At 46.8% G+C, this 21,164-nt stretch overlaps 1 protein-coding gene across 2 annotated transcripts in view; it reads left to right on the forward strand.

The window, feature by feature from the left end:
• The first annotated feature begins 766 nt into the window (after positions 1-766).
• The window catches only part of LOC135899166 (hepatocyte growth factor receptor-like), a 128,712-nt gene continuing 108,314 nt past the window's right edge, over positions 767-21,164 (forward strand). For both annotated transcript variants that reach the window (XM_065428433.1, XM_065428434.1), the window contains exon 1: positions 767-1,035. The gene's annotated coding sequence lies outside the window, so the exon portion shown is untranslated. The remainder of the gene's footprint in view (positions 1,036-21,164) is intronic.

A 21,164-nucleotide genomic window follows, 5' to 3' on the forward strand; every position in this document is an offset into this window, starting at 1 on the left:
TTGGTTTATTCTCAAATAACAATAACTTATGTTGACAGGGCCGCCTTTGTGGATTCGCTGGATTGAAAAAGCGTACATGCATGAATCACTGCATGCTTTCATATGAAAAGCTGACATTTCTATTGCATGATTGTTTCACGCTAAAGGTAAATAATCTATTTCATTGATGTGGAAAGCTGGGCCAGTTGGTGAATAATCATCATACCTTGCAGTGAGTGTCGTATATTCCTGTGTGTCTTCTACATGTTCTTGTCAGTGCACTGCTTCATCACCAAGATACGATCATCTATTTTATATTTCGCAAAGGTTAACTATGAAGCTTTCGATGACAGTAGATAAAGAACTATCAACTGACAACTCTGACTACCTAAAACATAGACCATCAGAACACCGGCATGATCGGGCGAAAGGAAAGCAGAGCATGCTGACTGCCACCTTTATTTCCTATACTAATGAATGTGTCACAAATGCCGGACACGTACACTGGGCAGCCACAACACAACGGCTCCTGAATTTCACAGGTGCAAACACCCCGCCAAAAATTGTAACGTGCAGTGCACAAAGACATTTTTATGGTGTGCTTTCTATGTATTGGTAGTGCGCTATCTAAGAACTGCGGCGCGGAAAAATCGTGAAGCTATTCCAAAATCAGCCATATTTATACATCTTTCGCTGCACCGGCTAACCCGGCAGTTGATAAGAGCGCGCATTTCGACGGCAACTTGCGCGCAGCCCTTATTGACCATGTTTGCTCAGGTGCTGACGCTCTCCGCCTTGGACCTGCCGCCACCCTCTTCTCTCGAGCGAGTCGTTTTGCCACAGACCGGCGAAAGGGCAGGACCACCGAGCTTCTGCGACCTATCCATGTGTCCGCTGCATGCTTCGCCGCTTTATTTGGATGCATCGCTTCCCTTCATCCGAAAACATGGGACAGCATCGGCTAACCCGGCAGTTGATAAGAGCGCACATTTCGACGGCAACTTGCGCCACGGCGCTGCAACTTGGGCGCAGCGCTTATTGACCATGTTTGCTCAGGTTAGTTACTATGAAACTCGTTGCTACCGTGATAATGATGTTTGCCTCTTAGCAGTGCTGTGGCCGCCCGATTTTTTTAAGTGTGTACATTTGACTGCCTTGTACCTTTGGCGTCTTCTCATGTGTAGTGGCGATATTGAACCGAATCCTGGCCCCATGACTAAGGCGCAGGAAGAAAAGTTGGAGTTGGTTTATGGCACCATTTCACGGCTTGATGCCAATAATGCTAATATGCTTCAACCAACGGATAAAATCTTGCATATCCACCGAGCTTCAAAAAACGATCTAGATTCATTGACGAAAACAGTACATGAGCTTGAATGTAAAGTCTAGTCGGTTGCGTGAATGGGAGCCCCTGCAAGTCAACAGGGCCTCTCAGACCTTCAAGACAAAATTGACGACTTGGAAAATCGTTCCCGAAGGCAAACGTAATATTCTATGGAATTGACGACGGGGAACAATTTGAAACATGGGAATCGTCTGAACGCCTTGTGCGTGACTTCGGCATGAACCAACTTGACTTTTCGATTTCGTCACTAGCCAGGGCTCGCCGCATAGGTCGCTTCTCCTCACATAAAAAGCGCCGCATCATCGCTAAACCTTTTAATGACAAAGAAGTCGAAAGCATTCTGAGCAAAGGCTTCAAACTAAAAAATACGCCCTTCGGTGTCACACGGGACTATTCTGAGGCTGTGTGGGACAAACGCAAGGAAGCTATTGCAGTTTTCAAAAACACTAAGGAAGGAAGGTGATCGTGTGCATTTTATTTTTGACAGGCTGTGCCTAAATAGCGACACTTACATCTGGGACACAAGCTCTAATTGCGCAGTGTTTCTACCACGCCCCGACACACGCTCACAATCGCCCCGTCGACGTGACGTGCCCCTTCTAAGCGTCAAGCACATGCAACCACCCCATCTCGTTCAGACGGAAAGGCCTCTTTCTTGTACACTAATATAAGAAGTGTTCTTTCAGAAACGTGGCAGAACGATACTGTTTCTGATAATAATATTCTTGTCAGTCAATTAGATTTTACCTTTTTTCGCTGCGATAGAAAGGATCGAAGAGGCGGGGGTGTGCTTATTGGAATTTGTAAAGATTTCATAGCTATAGCTATCCTTGTTAACTCATTTCTTGAAAGCGTATTTGTGTCACTGAGGCTTGGTTCCACTGATCTCATTGTTGGTGTTTTTTATCGCCCCCCGGACATGAATGCGACCTTCGAAAGTGAATTTCATCGCGTAAGCCATTCTGGGTCTCCACCTTCACGGGCCTTTTAATAACGTGTATCATTGCGTCATACTTCAGGAACGAAACCTTCTGAAGGTCAGCGAAAAGATCCACAATCCAACTGCCGCATCCATATCCAACCGTACCACGACAATATTTATTGGCCCGGAGCAATCCTCTACCTAACCTTTGAGAGCTTTGGCACCAACCACAGGTCCATACTATCTACTGCTCTTCAATCTCGCCATGCTCCATCTTACACACTCCCTAAAACCACCCCAGGCTGCATTTCTCTGTTTACGCAGACGACTCACCCTCTTGGTCACAGGTGGCTCAGACAGTGTGATTCATGACGTCCTGCAGGGCACCGCCGATAAGGTGGAGGCCGTTGCGGGAGGCATGAATCTTGTCTGTTCCCCCAAAAATCGCAGCTATTCGTCCTTCCCGCCCACACCGGCAACCGTAGACACACTCCCAACGTTCACGTTCTCCCCAGCAACAAACAAGTCCCGAAGGTAGACCGGCTCGGGGTTGTCGGTGTGCATGTTCCGAGTAATCGACACAACAGGCACATCCTCCAGGCACTCCAATTCACCGTCGACAACACTCTCAGACACCTTGGCCGCGTGTCCAACCGAGCCGGCGGTCTGTGGGTAAACGTTTCTCAGACTAATAAAAGCCTTTGTAATCATAAAAGTTCCTTACGCACTACCATACTAGCACCTTTTCAGAAAAGAGACTGACCAAGTCAGTACTCGCCTTCGTAAAATCTATAAATTCACCCTAGGCCTCCCACATCCACAGAACGGGTCATGCATACCGGTACTTTCAACGCCCTCGACGAGATCGTGGAAGCCTATCTCACCTCCAAGTACACCCGGATTTCCAAAACGGAAGCCGGACGACACATTCTTAACACCTTAGGCGTTTGCCCACCCTCACTCGCTCACCCCAAAAACAGCAATCCACAACACATACACACGAATCTACACACACCACCTTTCCTAAGAAACATGCACCCTATACATCATACCCCACGCAGAAGGCAAAAGGCCCTGCAAACAAATATTCAACTGGCGTGCTCTATGTCGACGCCGCCGCACTGGTTCAAACTATGCCCTCTAAGTAATCAATTCCTTAGGGCCAGTTAGCTACGGCGGCATCTGTCCATGCTTCCACTCTGAAGGGGGCGGAGAAAAGGGCTATATAGCCCTGGTTCTCACTATTGGTAATTCATCCGTAATTTTCAACGACTCAGAAATAGCCATAAACGATTTCGGAGCCGGCATGGTTTCGCGACCAAATCTTTCCGTAATCGTCTCTCACGCTCCCAAACAAGGCATAGGCCTCATGTGGACCCCAGCACAAGTGGGTCTCGCCGGCAACGAGGTGGCTCACGCCAGCGGCTGAGGATTAACGGTGAGTCGCAAATCGTTGCCTTTGAGACGCCGTTTTCTGCGCGAGATTGCCTCCTCACATTACACGACATCTGTGCGCATTATACAGTCGATCGCCAAATCTTTCCTTCGTTGGCGCGCAATTCTCCACGCAAACGCGAGCTACGGACTCGCACTTTTCCCTCCCCCTCACTTTATTCACGTCTTTCACCCCTCTCTCTACCCTTCCCCGGCCTGCCGCTCCTGCTCAGCGGCCAAGGCTAATCTCAACCAGATTATGGGGGGATGGCTTCAACACACATTACCCCCTCCGCTTAATAATTTATAACTATAGTGAGGAGCAAAGGGTGGCTCCTTGCGCATCTCCAAGCTCGACGTTCAGGCGGCCATACCGGTGTGGGCTGTGAGGGTAGCGGGGGAATACCTCGAGCAGACCCCTCTTACATCTACCCCGCTGACCCTTTCCTTTAGGAAATGCATAAATAACTGCTACTAATGCTAGTAGTTCCCAATCTGTTCGCATGCCAAAATCCCCATGTCAGAAATTGTTCGGCATTTTCCGTCAGTGTACGCCACGGACGAGACGCTGCGAGCAGCAGTCAACTACACGTCACGGCGAATCCGTGAGACGTATTCACATGCTGCACCGTCTGACACGGAACGCAGATTTGTTCCATCCTGCGGATCCACAATTTTCCGGGGAAAAACTGTCAGCGGAAATAAATAATCAGCGAATCACCTTAGAAACAATTAACGGAATATGGTGTGGCCCGACAGGCCTTTTATCATTCCCTTAATCTCTTTTATCACCTCGTAGTCGAGCGTAGGTGGTCCCGGTTGTCCGTGAAATTTCAGGTGTTCGTGCACCTCTCGCTTGTACACAATACGCAACGCCGTACAAGCACTTACGGCCTCTAGGTGGGCCAGTTTCGAAACAAGGGCAGTGTCACGCAGACTGTTGAGAAAAAGTTGCAGTTACACCCGAAAGGTGAAGCACCGATTGCGATAGCAAATTAGTAGATAGCTATACAAAGTAAGGATACTAGTTTTATCGGGCCGTATATACTTGTAAGCACGCGCTTACTAAGTAAATAAACAATGATCTAATGTGTAGGCGCGATTGAACGAGGACTTAGAAAGAAACGGACCCACAGAGACAGCGTCAGTCGCGCTTACACAGCTTATCATGGATTCAGCCCAATTTGCCCGCCAACGTGTTTTAACTAAATTAACAAGCACGGTGTCAAGCGCGCACAGGTAAACATGAACGCACCTCGCTCGATGAGCGCGGAAACTCGCTGTCAAAATGGTGGAGTGTGCAATCGCGGCAGCAGTAGCGATCGAACTGACCTTCGTGCATCTTTGATCTAAACGCCAACGAAACGTCGAATGCACAGCGCATACGAAACTACCGGCACTAAGCGCACTCTGTTAACATCGCAGATCGTTTTGTAGATGAGGCCCGCATGGGCGCGTTGTTTGGCAGCGTCGCGGATCACTTTCCATATGCGGCGCCCGCAACCAGCAGCCGTCGGAGAAAGCCTCCCCTCCCTCGCCTCACCCCCCGTGCCTCGCGCGCGACAGGAGCGGGCGCGCTTCCGGCCCGCCTTCCTCGCTCGCACGCGACAGACTGAGCAGCGTTCGCCGACTCAATCTCGCACGCTTCCACTCGCGGATACAGCATACGGCGCGCGGCGACGATTTTATCGCCCTTGGACTTTGTACGGAACCTCACGACGACGGCAGAAACGTGCCTGGAGTGTCCATATAATTGCTATTGTAATAAAACAGTTTGTTTACACTATGTACAGGAAAGCACGAAAGGAAACGTATGTGCAAGACTGTATGTACGCATTGTTAAACAGACACTACGTACGTACGAATATCAAGAACATTACGCACAATATGGCAATGGACATTGAAACGGAAACTAGAAAGGTGATCTAAAATGCGTTTCCTTATCGCCACTCTGGGCGATAGAGTGATGAACTTGGCCCTTCGGCACCTAAGGAAAATGGCGCGAGCAATGACGAAGAAATTCAGTCTCGTAGGAAGGTGAGCAACTCTCACCGCAGGCGAATAAGGAATTGTATTCGTAACGCCACCACAGTAGACACAGAAACGAAAGATAAAAATTTAAATACGATCCTCGGACAAGAGTTCAGCTATCACTTATATTCCACAGTCTACGTGGCCGCCCAGGTCATTCATGTGACTTTTCTTCAAGCACTTGTTCATTGTTTTTGAATATCCTGAATTTGACATTAGAACCCTCTGCAATTTCGATGGTAGCGTATGTCCTTTCACGTAACACTATTATTCCTTGTACTCACAAGTTTTTAACCATGATTAATATTCATAGACAATCATGTTTTCTAACATAAACCCGCTTTTGATGTAAGGGATTCTACAAGAACTGGGGGCAACACAAGTAAAATGAAAGAAATTGCCGTGGCTGAACGCGGTTAAACCAAGTTTGTCGAGCGATAGCATGGTTTTGCTTGCTTTGGGAAAGGACACAGACGCTGCTTGGTGACGGCAGCAACTATAACGCATCTACAATGGCACAACAAGACAGCACACAGACGCTGCTAGGCGTGGCAGCAGCAGCGAGCGAATTGAACCCTTTATGCAGTATCTCACTTCAACACGAACTAGGCGTCGAAAGCGCAGCACATACGAAGCTGCCAGCACTCGGCGCACTTTGTCGACATCGCAGATCGCTTTCAAGATATGGGCGTCCACGCGAAGTACGCAGCAGCCGCCGGTAGTGACAGGCTAAGTCCTAGTTCGACCTTGGCTGTGCTTGAAGGTCAGAATAACAGAACCAAGCGTTTTCTAGGCTTGCACCTGGAAAAGTAGAGCTATCGCTCTAAAATATAAAAAAAAGATAACTACGGAATTTCTGATAATCGCCTACTAAAGAGTAAGCATTGTTTGACTCGGCTGTGACTTTGTTTTTGCTTAAAGTTGCTTACTTGCCTTTCCTAGCTTATGCTTAGCCTTTAGTAGACAATTCACAGATTTTCTCGCCGCATCCAGCCCTTTCAATGCGATTGTGCCAATTGAGCCGGAACGCCCGCCAGGCATGCGTGCTTCGATGGAGCAGAGCGGTCGACAGCGAACGCCAGCTGCCGCAGTAGCGCGTGAGGCCTTGCGTGAGGGGCGAGTGCATCGCCGCGAGGTGCATGTCAACCTTGCTGTGTGAAGTGACTCTAGAGAGAATGCAAGAGTGCAGCGCCGTAACTCACAGGAGGGCACCTCAACAGCACTGCACGGGGAAAGGGGAGAAAAAATGGCTGTGGCTTAGCTAAGGTTAAGCCCAGGATGCGAAGCATACTAGCCTTTATTTTAGTTGTTGAACCACTGTTTAGCCTGGTGAACTGCTGTTGCTTGGCTATATTTGGTTCGGCTAGACGAAGAAACAACTCATGCGTTACTCTGCTTCGCCTTCAAGAGTGGAACACGACAGCGTTCCCGTCGACCCGCCAAGGGGTGTAAGACAATGGGCTACCGCGCAGCGACTACGCGCCCCGCATTGGACGCGGTGAGCGTCGAGCAACGCAGCGTTCGGCGCGGCAACGAAATGTGCGCCTGAGCAAGCGACGCACGCCTGAGCCTTAGAAACAGCTCGTTTCTAAGGCAACACTACATTCACTAGAGGCGCTTTTGTACCGCTTTGAAGCATTGTACTCGTGGCTCAGTGGTAGCGTCTCCGTCTCACACTCCGGAGACCCTGGTTCGATTCCCACCCAGCCCGTCTTGCAAGAGTTGAGCCAAAGCCACCTAGAAACAAGCGCAGCTGCTTATATACCGCCGCGAGCGACGGCGCGAGTTGGAGCCCCGTTTCTCCTCTGTCGTGACGTCACGGTGTCACGTGGTATGGCATGGGGTCAAAGGTCATTGAAGGCGACACCGCCGCGCCTGAGGAGCTGGGTTGAGCTCTAGTAATATGCTTCGCATAAAAGATGAAGACAGAGGAAAGGAGAAGACGGCAAAAAAAAAATAAGAAGCGAATGCGGGGCTCAGAGTCGCTCACACAAAGCCTGTCTTATGCGCGGATTCCCTGCCTACGCAAGCTGTCACCTTCGTTCTGACTCCGCCTCGGTATGGCCCAATAAAAACGCGCCAAGTGTCTCAACGCGCTCGCTTGTCCACTAGGTTTTCGCGGCACGAAGGACGCGCAGCAGCGTTCCATTGAACATCGGGCCACCCCAAAACTTCAAGTAGGGCCACACACGAACTTCAAGTTGGCCTACCCCCAAAGTAGGCTCACCTCAGATTTCAACTTATCCCGTCCCCAAATTTCAAGTTGGCCCACCCTCAAATTTAAGTTGGCCCATCTCCAAGTTTAGGTTAGCCCATCTCGAACTTTCAACTGGGCCCACCCACGTATATAAGTTCGTGCGCCCCCAAATTTTAAGTTAGCCCACCCCCAAATTTTCGGGCCACTGCTCCCACGTATGTCGCCGCCTTCTTCCACAGCTGGCTGGCTCAACCTTGAGAGCGATCTTCTTAAGTGAAAGAAGGACGGACGGACACTTTTCTTGTTGGGTAACCATGGACATGCTTACGCATTTCATATGTACGCTTGTCAGTATCTTTGCACACAGTGGTACAAGAGAAAGCCTCAAATGATTGGCAAGTAAATCAAGGCGTCATAGGCAATGGCTAAAAGAAGAGAAAAATAAAAGGCACGGGTGTTAGTTGTCCTGAAAGAACGAAACTGTGTGCTTCCACTGAAGCATGCACGGATTTTAGAAGGGAAGCTTCCGTGTCAGCGAGAACGTGCTACGCCTGAATGAAGTAGTACAGACAAAAGCCGAACGCTGTGCAACGTGTGGCTGCGTGCATGATTGACATGTAGCGAAATGCCACAACGAGCCGACCAGTGCATTTGCAGAAAAGGCAGAAAATAAAAAGTGCAAGCATCAAGACAGCTGCACCACGTCGCATCAAGCTGTGGGTCATCATCACCATCATCATCAGCCTGGTTACGCCCACTTCAGGGTAAAGGCCTCTCCCATACTTCTCCAACTACCCCGGTCATGTACAAATTGTGGCCATGTTGTCCCTGCAAACTTCTTAATCTATGCGCCCACCTAACTTTCTGCCGCACCCTGCTACGCTTCCCTTCCCTTGGAATCAAGTCCGTAACCCTTAATGACCATCGGTCATCATCCCTCCTCATTAAATATCCTGCGAATGCCCATTTCTGTTTCTTGATTTCAACCATGATGTCATTAACTCGCGTTTGTTCCCTCACCCAATCTGCTATTTTCTTATCCCTTAACGTTACACCCATCATTCTTCGTTCCGTAGCTCGTTGCGTCGTCCTCAATTTAAGTAGAACCCTTTTTGTAAGCCTCCATGTTTCTGCCCCGTAGGTAAGTACTGGTAAGACACAGCTGTTATACACTTTTCTCTTGAGGGATAATGGCAACCTGATGTTCATGATCTGAGTATGCCTGCCAAACGCACCCCAGCCCATTCTTATTCTTCTGATTATTTCAGTCTCATGATCCGGATCCGTGGTTACTACCTGCCCTAAGTAGACGTATTCCCTTACCACTTCCAGTGCCTCGCTACCTATCGTAAACTGCTGTTCTCTTTCGAGACTGTAAAACATTACTTTAGTTTTCTGCAGATTAATTTTTGACCCACCCTTCCAGCTTTGCCTCTTCAGGTCAGTGAGCATGCATTGCCATTGGTCCCCTGAGTTGCTAAGCAAGCCAATATCATCAGCGAATCGCAAGTTACTAAGCTATTCTCCATTAACTCTTATCCCCAATTCTTCCCACTCCAGGTCTCTGATTACCTCCTGAAACACGCTGTGAATAGTATTGGAGAGATCGTATCTCCCCAATCTCCGTGCCTGACGTCTTTCTTCATTGGGATTTTGTTGCTTTCTTTATGGAGGAATACGATGGCTGCGGAGCCGCTATAGATATCTTTCACTATTTTTACATATGGCTCCTCTACCCCCTGATTCCGTAAAGCCTCCATGACAGCTTAGGTTTTGACTGAATCAAACGCTTTTTCGTAATCAATGAAAGCGATATATAAGGGTTGGTTATATTCCATACATTTCTCTATCACCTGATTGACAGTGTGAATGCGGTCTATGGTTGAGTAGCCTTTACGGAATCCTGTCTGGTCCTTTGCTTGAACGAAGTCTAAGGCGTTCCTGATTCTATATGCCATTACCTTAGTAAATCCTTTGTAGGCAACGCACAGTAAGCTGATCGGTCTATAATTTTTCAAGTCTTTAGCGTCCTCTTTCTTATGGATTAGGATTATGTTAGCGTTCTTTCAAGATTCCAGTACGCTCGAGGTCATTAGGCATTGGGTATACACAGTGGCCAGTTTTTCTAGAACAATGTGCCCACCATCCATCAACAAATCTGCTGTTACCTGATCCTCCGCAGCTGCCTTACCCCTTTGCATACCTCCCAGGGCGTTCTTTACTTCTTCCGGCGTTACTTCTACGATTTGGAATTGCTCTAGTCTATTCTCTCTCACAGTATCTTCGTGGGTGCCACTGGTACTGTATAAATATCTATAGAACTATCTCATCCATATTAGTAATGATATTGCCGACTTTGTCTCTTAACGCATACATCTGATTCTTGCCAATTCCTAGTTTCTTCTTCACTGTTTTTAGGCTTCCTCCGTTCCTGAGAGCATGTTCAATTCTATCCATATTATACTTCCTTATGTCAGCTGTCTAACGCTTGTTGATTAACTTCGAAAGTTCTGCCAGTTCTATTCTAGCTGTAGGAATAGAGGCTTTCATACATTGGCGTTTCTTCATCAGATCTGTCGTCTCTTGCGATAGCTTACTGGTATCCCGTCTAACGGAGTTATCACCTACTTCTATTGCACACTCCTTAATGATGTCCATAAGATTGTCGTTCATTCCTTCAACGCTAAGGTCCTCTTCCTGAGTTAAAGCCGAATAACTGCTCTGTAGCTTGATCCGGAATTCCTATAATTTCCCTCTTACCACTAACTCATTGATTTGCTTCTTGTGTACCAGTACCAGTCTAGGCTAATTCGAGTTCTTACCATCCTATGGTCACTGCAGCGCACCTTGCCGAGCACGTCCACATCTTGTATGATGCCATGGTTAGCGCAGAGTATAAAGTCTATTTCATTTCTAGTCTCGCCGTTCGGGCTCCTCCACGTCCACTTTCGCCTATCCCGCTTGCGGAAGAAGGTATTCATTATCTGCATATTATTCTGTTCCGAAAACTCTACTAATAACTCTCCCCTGCTATTCCTAGTGCCTACGCCATATTCCCCCACTGGCTTGTCTCCAGCCTGCTTCTTGCATATCTTGGCATTGAAATCGCCCATCAGTATAGTGTATTTTGTTTTTACTTTACCCATCGCCTATTCCACGTCCTCATAGAAGCTTTTGACTTCCTGGTCATCATGACTGGATGTAGGAGCGTAGACCTGTACGACCTTCAATTTGTATCTCTTATTAAGTTTCATAACTCGGCCTGCCACCCTCTCGTTAATGCTATAGAATTCCTGGATGTTACAAGCTTTATGCTTATTAATCAGGAATCCGACTCTTAGTTCTCGTCTCTCCGCAAAGCACCGTAGCACAGGATGTGCCAGCTTTTTAGCACTGTATATGCTTCGTTTGTCCTCCTAACCTCACTGAGCCCTATTATATCCCATTTATTACCCTCTAATTCCTCCAATAACACTGCTAGACTCGCCGCATTAGATAGCGTTCTAACGTTAAACGTTGCCAGGTTCAGATTCTAATGGCGGCCTTTCCGGTGGGTGCTATGTACCAAACTTTTCGTGGAACAGATGACACGCGTCAGAGTAGGTTTGGTATTCTAGGCGTTCTCAAAATCTATCGTATTGTCGATATACGCCATCTGTCGTTTTTGAATTGATCAGAGATTCGTAGCTGCCCTGTGAACCAAGCAAGTGCGCGTGGACAGAAAAGAAAGCAGGATGACTGCATAGCTTGTGCTTGCGCTGCAGTCTTGTGTTTGGTGAAACGTATATACGGAGATTAATACATGATTCAAGGTATGTTAAGCGCTATGGAAAGCTTTTATTGTCTGTCGATCTCAGTACTTTTCTCCTTTCATGATCCCGGGCATGTAGCCCGAAACAAGGTGTGCTTGTCGTGCACATAGCTCACCTTACCTTTATTCTTCTACTAAGATGCGAATACTTTCGTAACCAGTATTCTTGTCCAAATGTGTAAAGACGCATCTGACGCATCCATTAGATCGTTTAGTAAAGATGCGGAGGATACACATGGAGAAACCTTTGCGCAAAGGGGCATCCAGCAAAGTTTCAAGCTGCCTTCGGAGTAAAACATTTAGAGTATGTACAGCGCTGTCCATCGTACATGTATACCCCGCCGTCGTCGAATGTGCCAGCTGGAATTCTACGACAACAAGGGGGAGAGTGTACATATGTGCAGTACATGACTTCGATGGAAAGCAGTGCCAGCGTCACCGAAGGGTCGCTTTTATGATGAAACGGGCATCTTGAAGTGACTGTACACTTTAAATGCGTTGTAGGCGAAATGTTAGGCCCCAAGGAACGTAAAATGGCCCCAAAAGTTCACATTTGAAAACGAAGAAATCAAGAAAAAATGACTCAGCGAGAAATTATAAATGTTTTCAGTCAGCTTATAATACTGCACGTACACAAGCGCCGTAGAGTAGCTCGCTGTTGGCGTTGCGGTAAATACCACGAAGTTTCCGAGAGCAAGTTGCGTCATCTATTTGCTTTTTTGAAAGAGAAGATGGTACACGAAGTGAAACAAACGATAGCCATAAGAATCCACGCCCGTTGTTGGTTCAACGACTGAAGGAACGTCAGCGGAGGAGGAATGACGCAAGCGCAGAACGCCGAAGCTTGCCGGAGGTTATTCCAGTACAAATCACGATAGCAGACATACGTGTGCTGATAACGTGGTCGCCAATGGAAGTGCGTGCTGTTATGCTCTATGAGTGGGCACCTGTTCCCTGCATTGAAAGCCGCAATCTCGGGACGTCGCTTCCAAAACAATCCTCAGATGGAACGCACCATGCGACAATTCCTTGCATCGCAGCACCGAGCTTTGCTAGAGTGGTTTCTTCAAACTGAATGTGCGCTACTACAAATGTCTCAATGTCGGTGGCGACTATGAGAAAAAATAGTGCAAAGTGTGTAGTTCATGATGCTATGGTGTATTTTTTCGCAATAAAGCTTCCATGTGAAAATAAATGACGAAACTTACTTTCGGAACGTCCCTCGTACTCCCGTTCCCGCGCAAGTGTAACAGGGTTCGATGCCCCACCGCCTTTACTTCATTGAAGACGATGTCTTCCTTCACGAGTTATCGCCACTCTTCCATATCAGGTACGCCTGTTTCTAGCCTCTGATTCCAGCCTCTTTCGTGGACTGATTTCCGAGATACTGCTGTAGTCTAAAGGGGAGACAGAACTGATGATGATGATAATATTAATGTTGATGATGTTAATAATTATGAGCTATGTAATTCATTCTCAGAGCCTCACTCATGGGGACTTTGATGATGATGAATTTAGCGATAATAACTCTTGATGAAAAGTTGGAAAGAGATCCAAGCTCTAGCTGAGGTCGATCAAACTTGCTAGTTCCAGCGCGGCCATCATCATCAATTACATGGTTTATATGCCACATCTTCACGCCGAACTTGCCCATCAATACATTGTCTTTCATTTACTTCAACTAGGGATTAATTCGCTTTCCAACATTTTTTTACAACGATGTAGTTATTGCGACTGCAAGCGCTCGAAGACGTTATATGCCAGTTTTTACGGTTTCATAAACAAGCCAAAACATTAAATAAACTCTTATTTTTAGAGAATGTAGGTAATATACGAAACAGTATGCAGGAATAATTTTAGGTGAGTTTTTCATTTAGGGGTTACATTTAAATAGCTGAACTTTCGTTTCCCGCGCCTTCAGTGGCGTCAGCTGAAACGCTTAAACATTTTATCCACTACACTGGACGGGCTTAGGTTTTGCAGAAATTGCATATTTCAGTGCGATGGGGTTCACACTATGTGTGATGTGTACCGAACGTTTTCCGTGTGCATCGTAAATATATGTGCTTCGAAAATAGTTACTGAATGCTCATCTCCCAATTTTTATATACAATGCATGTAGTTGCTTTGCCCCAGTCTGTTCGATGAACTATCTCAGGCCCGACGTTCATTTTTTGGTTGAAGTAGAAAACGTGTTGCGAGTGACGAGCTACAAATGTTTCGTCGCTGTTCGTCAACCACAACCTTTGCAGAAAGCTTTTTTTTTTCATTCCTGCGTTTCGGGGTGTTTCGGTGCCGTTGTTCGCAAGGTTTCCCACACTCCTAAAATAACTGCGTAAGACACCACCTTCAAGCTTTGCGAAAAGAGATACCAACTTATGAGCAACCCGTGGGAAGACTTCCACGCTCTTGTATTTATTAAAAGTGTCGGAAATAATTACTGTACCCTTGTATTTTTTTCTATTTTCATGTATCGTACGATGTTTTCAGCTGGTTTAGCTGATGTCGTCGTTAAAGTACACGATGCACCTTGCTTATATTTAAAGGGACCCTGAAACGATTTTGACGATGTTGTACAGACGTACTGAGACGTTAGAGTATGTCCTTGTAAACTTTAAGTGGCGCGTTTAAGCCCACCGCGTAAAAGGTGCAATTAATTTTATCAGGTTTTAAAAATGCGGATCGCTACCAATCAGAGCGGTACCGCTGCCTTGAGTTTTCAGCCGCCCCCTCACAAATGACGTAGTTAGACTTGTTGGGCGAGCTATCCGATTGGCTACACAAGTGGCATGATCAATAATTTTTCCAATTTTATGGTGAATAAATTTTGTTCGCAATAGTTGGGATGTTAGTTAAATTGTTTCTATAAAGAAGCACGGAAAGAGAATACACAACGTCCATTTATCACTGCACTCAAGCACTTTCGGCACTCAGCAAGTGTCGCCTGCTTGTGTTACAACATTCTGCGTGTGCACGCCAGCTGCTCGGTCAATGTTCCTATCGAGCTTTCTAGATCGGCCGTATTAACGCGACAGCGTTAAGGAGCTCGTGTGGCAGAAGAGCCGGTGTCGTCGACGTCAGTGTCGGCGTCATCGGCGTTGGCCGTGAGCGATAAATCCCAGAAGGCACTTCATAAATAAAAAAAATATCTTGCAAGATGGGCTGGTGGGAATCGAACGAGGGTCTCCGGAGTGTGAGACGGAGACGCTGCCATGAGTTCGATCGTTCAAAGTAGGACAAAATCGCCTCTAATGAATGCGATGTTGTCTTCGAAACGTGACGTAGAAAGTTATATTGTGGCGTATATCAGTAATTAGGACCATGCAAATTACAGAAGTCGCAGTTTCACGAGTAACGAAGTACGTTTCCGCCGCATTTCTTCTGCGCTCTGCGCACACGCAGAGCCATCTTGCAGCAAACACGGAAGACTCCCTCCTCGCAATGTACGGCGCTGCCCCGACACGTGGCGTGCCACTCGCCCCATGATCGCGTCCGCCTTCATGGCGCGTCGCGGCCCGGCTCGAGACGTTTGGCTCGCGTAGATCGTTTGACAGGCCGTGCGAACGGAGTGCGATAACGCTATCGCTTTCCACTCTTGAAGGCGAAGCTTAAGCGTCCTCCAATTTTTCATTTTGTGGGCTAGAAATCTAGGGATCGGTGACATGTCAAGCTGCGACACCGTGTACCTCTGCAAGGCAGCATGTGAACGGAGTGGCTGCAACGTATCGGGCTGCTGGTATGCGATCGGCACCAGTATCTACCCATTTGCGGCCGCCCCTGCACGCCGGAGTATTACTACCAGAACAGCGAGCTTTAGATTGTCCGGTATTTGGGTAAACGTCTGGCAAGCGCAAGCGGACTGGGCGTTCTACCGGATGATCGGAGGCCCATACATGAACGGCTTTCATGGTGCTGCCGCATGGTGGCACAGATCTCAACCAGAGAAACATAGAGCTAATATAGGAGTAACCAACTGTTTTCTACTTTGCTGCTGGTGTACATTTTTGGCAGGAGCATAATCGGGAACACGTTGTCTTTTGCATCATATCATATTCATATTTGCATCACATTGCTCGACTTCTTGGAACCTGCGGAAAAAAAAAGAAATCGGGACCCTAGACAAGCACGAGAGCAGGCTATCAACAGGCATTTCATTGGAAGATACTTGGATGTATAAACAAACAAATGGTGCGCGAACGCGAAAGCTTGTCTTCGCGTCACAAAAAGAAGCAACTATTACATGGCTGACACATGCAGCACAAGCTCGAATTATCACTTTTTCGTTCATCCAAACATCCGCAATGCAAAAGAGTTACGTCTTGAATCAGTCAAAACGTATATGCAATCTGAGCATAATTAGCGCACGGCGGATTATATAGCCTGTCGTACAACTGCGGTTTTGAAATTTATTATGCCATATGTAAAAGATACTATTTATCTATGGTTTATGTATCCTTAGCCGCGCACACAAATGTGGCGTCATGCACTCTGCCTTCCGTTCATGGGGCCAATAGCGAGGACGAAAACAAAAGTGCAGACTTTGTTCACGACAGTGGACGAAGTTTGTACCGAATGGTATACAGCCGAATAGTATACAAACGCAAATGTATGACATATATAGCACGCTCAGCCACCTAGATTTAACCACGCGGAGTCGCGCAGAGAACGGGACACTCGCATGTTGTTCACCGGTGCAACGTAGTTTCAGCGTGGCCAAACTTACGCATTCCCGTCAACACATGCACAACAGTGCGCAATGCCCCACTCAATATCCCAACGTATACCTTTCAAGCTATAGAGCGTACTCAGAATCGTGAAAATTACTTGCACTTGTCAGGAGCAGCTTGTCCTCACAAAATATATTTCCAGCGTTTAAGGCCATAGCCTCAAACATTTTTTGATGCAGATGCTGGTTGACGGTAGCTCAATCAGGAGAAAAAATATCTGAACTAGAACCGAGAAAGCAACCCTTGCACAAGTCTATCTATGCCTAAGCTTAACCATGCCTGAGTGTCCCAGTCTGTGAAAAAAGAAAAAAAGCTCAGTTTGTACACTTTTGCACCTTCAGCACACTTAAAAGCTGCCCCTAGCATTTAAAAATCATAGTTCTTCATACGCGGGTAGCCAGGAAACTTACCCAAAAAACATCAAATCCCTTTGCGAATGCTTCGCAGCAGCAGCTCGACGGCCAACTGTCATGGCGGCGACTGCATGATACGCGATAATACGCTATAATAAACAAGGTAGTGACATCTTGAGCTATCGCTCAAGATGTCACTACCTTGTTTTATTCAAGGAGTTTAGGACGCTCACGTTTACGCTAACGACATTTCATTACAACATTAGCAGTATGGAGGGGCTTTGGCTTTCACCTCCACCCATCCGTCAAAAAGCCCAGCTCGCCTGCGGTTACCGGAATACCGGACACGCTGGGCGCTGCGACAGAACGCTTGCAATACACGCTGCTTAGGCAGCTCTCGCTGGGGATCGACGACCGGGCGGCTAGCAGAGAGGTTCGAAAGGCTTCTAGAGGGTGTTGGCTGGCTCCAAGACAACCGGAAATAGACGACACGACGTTACATCTTGATGGAGAGCCAGTGAAGGTGGAGCTTAACCCCGATCATCTGGCGAACGAGTTGAGGAGAAGAAGCATGGCTAGGGGTCGGGTAACTTGTAATTGTGCGCAGCTCTCTTTATATGAGAGGCTTCCCTTAAATAGCGGCGCCAATGTTTTGCTGTAGCTGCACCTCACGCGTCTACGAAATTCATCCAAAGCGTTTCAGAAGCCCTTTAATATCCCGTTACTAGCTGTTCGCCAGAAGCCAGCTTGCGTTTTCCTTTTCCTTAAGGCTGCTATCATATGCAGCTGTCCGATTCCTCATGATCCATCCCTCCTCGCCATTTATGCCTGCTCTAAGGGAAATGGTATAGGTAATTTTTAGGCGAAGTTGAAAGCCTGTGTAATAATTGATACGCAAGCAGAGGCGTGAGCTCCAACACAAGCACACATTCGTCATGATGCTGTTTCCCACAATAATTCCTTCGTAGTGCCGGTTTAGACACTCTCTCGGTCATCCCGTGGGCTTCGCCATGTTTCCTGACGTAATGACGAGTCTATTGCTTGCCTCAGCTGCATGTTCGCAATGGATGTTCATGGCGACGGTGCGGTTCAGCAAACGTCAGTTTTGGCGGATATCATAGATGGGGACTGGGTGGACGACGCGAAGCTTTCACCACAGTTTCAGAGGAGATGCAAGTGCTTTCGGTGTACAATACGCCTTGTCCAAACAGTGTGACCAGTGCACTGCTCCTACTAGAAAGGGGGCTAGAAATATATTCCAAGCTGTCTAAACCTTCCGCTTCTGAATTAAATCAGAATCAATGTATTTTGCTCTTACTTCTTAATTTGAGAACCACTTCGAAGCAGTGGCTTGTCATGTTTGTGGCTAAGTAACGTTGCTCGGTGCGGTCAGTATGTGATTCTTTATTTTCTGCATAATCGCTTGCGTGTCTACTCAGTTGCGGCAAATTTGCCTTTTCCGCGCACAAATTTCGAAATGCAGATGATGTAACTTTGTAATAGGTTTTAGCAAAGACATATTATCGATAGCCACTCACTTGTTTGTGGACTTTCGTGAAACATTGAATTTCGAACATTTGGGCGCTGTCGGTGCAGTCCCTCGCTCATGCTTCCGTGCATTGACTCAAGAGCACCTGTTGACGTATTTTTGTTGTGTGGGTGACAACGCGGACATAAGATTGGGTGCGAGTTGGAGTGGATGTGTGTAGATAACGTACCAAATATTTACTACGGCGGAAAGTGGCACCGCTCCCTTTGCCACTTTGTAACGAGTGGTACTCACTCTTCCCGACGTTCCCGGGCTGAAGTCCTTTCCTTGGAGGTTAGCGATACAAAACTAGCGCAATGGCGAAATTGTTATTCTCGAGGAAGGTCATGCACCGCAAAGGGCCGGCAACACAGACAGTCCTTGTGTAGCATCGGTCCACGAGCTTGACCACAGGCATTCATTACATTCCTTAATTTGCCAGTCACTATATTTTGTAGACAACTGCTGCACGTGTCTTTTTTTTTTACCGTTACAACATCTGACATCTTGAATGGAGCCAAAGTCCCTAGGTATCCGCTATTTGCATTTCCGACAGCTGATCCCACAGTAGCAGAGCAGAAGGGGTAATGGTTTCGCATTCGTGCGCTTTCGGTAGAGGAGACGCGTGGCGTGAACCGAAATCGCCATGTCATTCCCCTAGAGCAAACTACTCCCCCGAAAGGGTATACAGCACAGAACAGCACGGGATACAATGCATCGCAAAACGGCCCCGCGAGCGAGCCGATAGACGCAAGCGTTGACGTGAGTTTCAACACGAACACACTTTCCTCCTAACGTCGTCGCAGTCATCCCTTCGTCGTCAATTCGTCACTTTTATTCCTACCATCTTCCTTCCGTTGTCATCGTGCTGTTGACGTCATGCAGTTGATGTCATGCCATTGAAGTCACGCCGTCGTTGTCATACAGTTATCACTAGTATAGTTTCGTCATCGCATCGTCGTCATAACATCGTCAACCCATTGTCGTCATGCTAGCGTCGTCGCACGTCGTCGTCGTTACTTCATCGTCATGTATGCGTGGGATACCAGCGTCGTCATCCCGCTATCGCCACACCGTTGTCGTCACTCCGGCGTCGCCATGCATGAGGACAGGGTCATTTCATTTTCGTCATTTCTTGGTCATTGTGCTGTGATCGTCAATGACAACGTCATTCCATTTTCGTCGTGCTCTCGTCCCCATTTCGTCGTCATCATTTCTTCGTAGTCGTACAGGCATCGTTATGCCACCCTACTTGTTCCACCATCGTAATTTTGTACTCGTGATTCCAGTGCCAGCATGCCATTTTCACACTGCCGTCATCGTTAACCCATCGTCGTGATTCACGTGTGTTATGCGCCCAATCGAGCACCTCAAGTTTATTTTTAGGGACTGTGCATAGCACCAAATTAGATTCCAAATGAAAGTTTTCTTAATACATCGCATTCATTAAGCACAACTGTACTTTCGCTGGTAGAGGACTAATTAAATCCAGAGCATATATTACAAAACACGCGTTATTAACATTATACTTATCTTCGCAGTTCTATCAATTGCGGCATCGTTTCCTGGGGACGTACGCATTACTGTCATATCTCGTCTATTCAGTACTATTCAGCCGAGCAATACGCATCATCGCTAACAGCATGTTTTTCGCGAATGCTACTCTGTTACTTCGTGAAAACAACATCCTTCTTGTTACGAACTTGTTCAGCTATCATCTCACGATTCTGTTTTATAGATTACTTACCGAACAGCTTTCACATGAATTCATTGTTTCCAGGTATCTTATTATTCAGAATAATGGCAGGTTTGCACGTAACTCCAATTTTCAACTCCCTATGGTTCAATCTATGCAAAGAATCGTCATTCACGGCTATCAAGCTATGGAATGGTTGTTCCCAACACCATTAAGTGTTCATCATCCTTTCAGGCAATTACGCATGTCCTTATGCTTTTTCACATATGAAACTAAGTTTACATCGTTCGTCGCGGTACCTTGCCATTTGGGATTGATAGTATTTTTATATTCTAGAGGATTGTATACTGGCTCATCTGTCCTACATCTCTACATTGTTATTATTAACCAAGGGCCCCAATCAAGTATTTCACTTTGGTATCCTCGTCTTTATACTATCATTCAAGCCATTCACTATATTTAAAGAATAAAAAACTCAATCTGAAAGTGAAACTGAAGCCCGGGAGTGAAGTGTTTTCTTTGAAGATGTGGTCAATCTGTTCGTGTGCTGTATTTCCAAATTATCTCTAACGAAGGACAACGTTCGTCGCTAGCACCAACGAACACTTCGAATAAATCAACTGATTCCCGCAGCACGTCAGATCACCATTCTTTATTAGTAGTCCCCGTAGCGGTATTATTAAAGCACGGTTTCACGATCAAGCACCAAGGAGAAACTGCGTGCTTGCGACAAAGCGAGAGGTGCAACAAAGATTCCCTCGTGCCTGTTCCCGAAGGATAACTAAACAGTGGTCAGAAGAAGAGCATAACTGTTCGGTGAAGAGTTAGTTGCGTTGCGCTGCTTCGGGATAGCGTTTCTTTTCATGTATGGATCTTAGTTCCGACTGCGACGTTGTAACCGTGACACATGCGAAGAACAGCATCATCACGCACGCATTTCCACCAATCACTCAACCGGGTTGGTAGCGGAGCACATTTTTATCGTAGTATCGCGTAGCGGAGCACACATTATTATAGTATCACAGTATTGCCCCGAATGGAATGCATTTTGCAGCGAAACTCTTATTGCGACTCAGCGAATCATAAAGCTCTTGTCCCTATGTTTTATTAGCTAAAGTAAGGTATATACCGATAATTACAA

Source organism: Dermacentor albipictus, chromosome 5, assembly GCF_038994185.2.
Source record: "Dermacentor albipictus isolate Rhodes 1998 colony chromosome 5, USDA_Dalb.pri_finalv2, whole genome shotgun sequence".
NCBI classification, from domain to species: Eukaryota; Metazoa; Arthropoda; class Arachnida; order Ixodida; family Ixodidae; genus Dermacentor; species Dermacentor albipictus.